Genomic DNA, 5166 nt, shown 5'->3' with positions numbered 1-5166 from the left:
TACCGAGTCTCTAGAACACAGTTATGTGTGCATGTGTCATGACCGGTGTTTCACGATGTTTACTGAGAGAAGTGTTCTGATGTGGTCTCATACCGAGTCTCTAGAACACAGTTATGTGTGCATGTATCATGACCGGTGTTTCACAGTGTTTACTGAGAGAAGTGTTCTGATGTGGTCTCATACTGAGTCTCTAGAACACAGTTATGTGTGCATGTATCATGACCGGTGTTTCACGGTGTTTACTGAGAGAAGTGTTCTGATGTGGTCTCATACCGAGTCTCTAGAACACAGTTATGTGTGCATGTGTCATGACCGGTGTTTCACGGTGTTTACTGAGAGAAGTGTTCTGATGTGGTCTCATACCGAGTCTCTAGAACACAGTTATGTGTGCATGTGTCATGACCGGTGTTTCACAGTGTTTACTGAGAGAAGTGTTCTGATGTGGTCTCATACTGAGTCTCTAGAACACAGTTATGTGTGCATGTATCATGACCGGTGTTTCACAGTGTTTACTGAGAGAAGTGTTGTGATGTGGTCTCATACCGAGTCTCTAGAACACAGTTATGTGTGCATGTATCATGACCGGTGTTTCACAGTGTTTACTGAGAGAAGTGTTCTGATGTGGTCTCATACCGAGTCTCTAGAACACAGTTATGTGTGCATGTATCATGACCGGTGTTTCACGGTGTTTACTGAGAGAAGTGTTCTGATGTGGTCTCATACTGAGTCTCTAGAACACAGTTATGTGTGCATGTATCATGACCGGTGTTTCACGGTGTTTACTGAGAGAAGTGTTCTGATGTGGTCTCATACCGAGTCTCTAGAACACAGTTATGTGTGCATGTATCATGACTGGTGTTTCACGGTGTTTATTGAGAGTGTTTCATGTAACAATGCTTGTACAGTGGCACTATAACCTCTTTATATATAACGTCAGACATGTTTACAGTTTTACCCGGTGTGGACTGGTCTGCCATGCTGTGCCTTCATTGACTACATCCTGGTTTCAGTCCTGTGGCTCACATGAGGTGGAGCTTCTCCACACGTCAAGGTAAACATTTAAATTGTTCTGAGAAAAACAACATTTTTAAGACTGAGTGACTTTTTAATATGTATATTTTTTGCAGTGCATCCAGCGCGGGGAGCACATAATATGATTTCCCATTTTTCCTCCTCAGAGTTCCAATTTATTGAAGTAACAGAGCAGAAAATGCACTGACAGCTGTAGCACTTTATTGCGAATTAGTATATACATTCAACACCCCGCGAGGAAAGCCAGGCCTCATTGTACTGCAGTAATTGCTGGAGGCTGGAGGAGACGAAGGGGCAACGCCAGTCGAGCAATTACAAGCTAATGTTGACAGGGTATACTTTTAGCATCAGATCCCATTTGGATGTGGGACTGGCGCTGGAAGGAGACGTTTGGGTGAGGTTTGGTGGAGTTACGAGTGGGGGAAGCAGGTGTTAAATAATGACAAATGTAAATGCTCTCTACCAGCTCAACCGCTGTTCCACTTTTTCTTATCCTCATCCTCCTGGTGGCGTTTTACCATCTATACTGAATCATATTTGAAGGGAAATTATCCTGATTTTTTAAAATAAATTCTCCCCTTTTTCTCCCCAATTGCACTTGGCCAATTACCCCACTCTACCTGGCTGTCCCGGTCACTGCTCCACCCCCTCTGCCAGTCCAGGGAGGGCTGCAGACTACCACTTGCCTCCTCCCATACATGTGGAGTCACCAGTCGCTTCTTTTAACCAGACAGTGAGGAGTTTCACCAGGGGGACGTAGCACGTGGGAGGATCACGTTATCCCCCCCAGTCCCCTAGGAGGCGCTAGTGCAGTGACCAGGACACATACCCACTTCTGGCTTCCCACCCGCAGACACGGCCAATTGTGTCTGTAGGGACGCCCGACCAAGCCGGAGGCAACACGGGGATTTGAGCAGGACAGCCCCGTGTTGGTAGGCAACGGAACAGATCGCTATGCTACCCGGATGCCCAATTATCCTGATTTTCAACACTGACTCTACCTATCTGCTGTAGGGAAAACACTCCATTAGCTGCCACAATACTGAGCAGAATTGTGTGTGTCTCTGAAACGTTGCTGAAGTTGTGTCTGCTGGGGACCACACTGACCTGTGAATGTGAAAACACACTTCCTGACTAGCTGATAGGCTGCAATGTAAATTAAAATGTGGATGTCAATGTTAAGTACAGCTGAATAAGAAAATGTGAAAATCTAGATTCAGGAAACGTTATTGTCACACAACTAGGTTGACAGTATTTGTTAACGGTACAACATGGTGGCTCCATCTTAACATACCAAACTTTCCAATGTAAATACATACAATAAATGAATACTTATGGACTACACAAAACAACAACAGCGTATTCATTAAGGGGTATCAGCGGTCATGGTTAAGAGAGGATGGAGTTGCGGGTTCTTATTAGATTGGGGGAAAAACAGTCTCTGAAACAGGCGTGTTTTGAACTGACTGACATCCTATGATTTTGGAGGCCTTTTTCACAATCCATTGGCGCTTGGTTTTACTAATGCGGTTTGTGGTTCCATATCAGACTGTAAAGGAGGATGTGGGGATGCTTTGGATGACGACGGTGTAAAATTGGACCAGTAGCTGTTTGTGCCTTTCTGATGATGGAGTTGCTGTTGGTATCCCATTACAAGTTATTGCTGATATGAGTGCCGAGGAACTTGAAGGAGTCTATCATGGTTATGGATTGGTCAGCGATATGGATGGGTTCTTTGGCAGTCTTGTTTTTTCTTCTTAAGTCAATAGCTATTTGCATGGTTTTGGAGGTGTTGAGCAGGAGGTTGTTGTTATTGTACCATCTTACTGCCCTGTTCACTTCTTGTTGGTATGGAGTCTCATTGTTGTCTGAGATGAGGCCCACAATGGTGGTATCATCTGCATACTTGGATACTTTGACTGAGTTGTCCAGGGAGGTGAATTGGTTAGTGTACAGGCAGAAGAGCAGGGGAGAGAGGGGGCAAGGTGTACGGCTGTTCACCTTGACTCTTTGTGATCCATTGTTGAGGAAGCCCATGATCCAGTGGTTTATGGCCGGGTTGATGTTCATATCCTGTAGTTTGGATGATAGTTTGGAGGGGATTATCGTGCTGAGTGTTGAGATGAAGTTGATCAACAGGATGTGTGCATAGGTGTTGGGGGTCTCCAGATGTTTTAATGTTATGGAGTATCAGGCTGATGGCACCTGAGTCGGTATAGAACCCTGGCTCATCTGCGGCCAGTACCCTGGTTGGCAGAATGACAACAATTACTCCGGAATGGGTAGGTTTTGTTGATCTAGAGTTCCATGTAATCCTTCTCTGATGTTTAATATTTCCTCGTGGGTATATTTGAAAATACATGATGATTTATGAACAAGTAATGCTGACAATAGTGACACAGACAACAATACAGCTTATACAAGAGAGAGCCAAGCAGCCACCATTACTAAGTATACTCAACTCAACTGCCCTATCTATGTTGTTATGCAGCCGTACGCATCACTGATATTTGCATTTTCCAAAACAGGACTAAGTTGATGGCTTGGCTATGATCTTGGCTTTAGTGTTGTTAGAATTATCTCAGAATGCAAGTTTAAAGGAAGATCGCAATTTTCAACATTATCTCTCTCTCTCTAGATATCTACTTCAGTCAACACCGCATACAGCCGTATTATGAATATAAGAAAATGCAAATATCAACACTACATATCAAAGCTGTCAATAGTGGTGATATTTGCATTTTCTAAAACAGAACTAAATTAAGCTGATGGCTTTACTAAGCATTAACTTAGACTTGCAATTGGAAAATACCATTTGAAGGGTCTCAGAATGCAAGTTTAAATGGAATCCCAACTACAGTCTTCAACATTATCTCCATATGTGTACATAGTATATGTCAAAATTACATGCAGCTGTATGAGAAAATGGGAATAACAATACTACATACAGTTGTATAATGTAGAGTTGTTATTCATATTTATTTATACAATTCGGTCTATCTGCAAACCAGGAAGCAAGTTTTTACATTCACAGATTGTCCATCAGACGTCACAGGCAGACATAGCTGGATAGCTTAGCAGATAAGAACTCCGGCTTTCCCGCCAGAGACCGAGATTCAAACCCCGGTTGGAACGAGTCTCCAGTAAGAGTCCGTGGGTTAGAGTCCTAACGCTATACAAGCCAACTAACATGAGTGAGAGTAACACGAATAAAGTCATATCGGTTTGGACGCTGCCCGGGGTAACAAGGTCCGTGTCAGGTGTTGAGGAACCAAGACAACCTGATGAGGCTACTGGAACAAGACATTCATATGAGTGGCAATACGAAGCATATGTGGGAACTGTGGACCAGTACGAGACCTACTTCCACACGTAGCTGATGTCTCAATGCACGAGTTTAATGCAAACATTATTGATGTTTGTCACAACTTGAGATGGAGAGACTCCAACAGCATGACCATACAAATCAGAACCCTGAATGGCTGCCCAGTAGGCAGGAGATATAGATGAGGACAGACTCTAAACAGCTGAAACAATCCTACCAGCCATGTCAGCTGAAGCTACTCAGGTGCAACGGAGAATCATGGCCAGACTAAAGAGTCAACCCCCGGGCTGAGTTTCCACAGCTCAGTGACAAAGTACCATCACAAAGCCTGCTTGCAGATGTGAACACAGCCTTACACAATATCTCGACTGCCACCATAACAGAGACTGCATCCATAATCCTGGAGATGCTTGGGTACAGGATTAAGAACACAGGTCACCAACAGAAACCTCCATGGAAGAGAAGAATGGAAGCCAAGATGAGAGCAGCACAGAGGGATGTTAGCCAGTTAACAGAGGTGCAGAAAGGTGTGATGGAAGACAGACCTTGGTTGAAGAAGTAGAGAGATGGCCATAAGTGAGGTCCTGGAAACTAGAGAAGCAGAAGCCAGCAGTAAAGGGCCTGTTCCTCAGAGAACCATCCAGAGTGCACTCTGTGACTATAACAGGGTTATCAAATCAGGCTCATAAAATCAGTCTCATAAATTTATTAATCATTGTTTTTGGTGTTTAATGCTTTATAATTAAACTAAAATTGATAGAATAATCAAATCAGTCTCATGAATCAATCTCATAAAGTTATCAAGCATT

This window comes from Lampris incognitus, chromosome 21 (assembly GCF_029633865.1).
Source record: "Lampris incognitus isolate fLamInc1 chromosome 21, fLamInc1.hap2, whole genome shotgun sequence".
Lineage (NCBI taxonomy): Eukaryota > Metazoa > Chordata > Actinopteri > Lampriformes > Lampridae > Lampris > Lampris incognitus.
Note: the sequence above shows the minus strand (reverse complement) of the source record.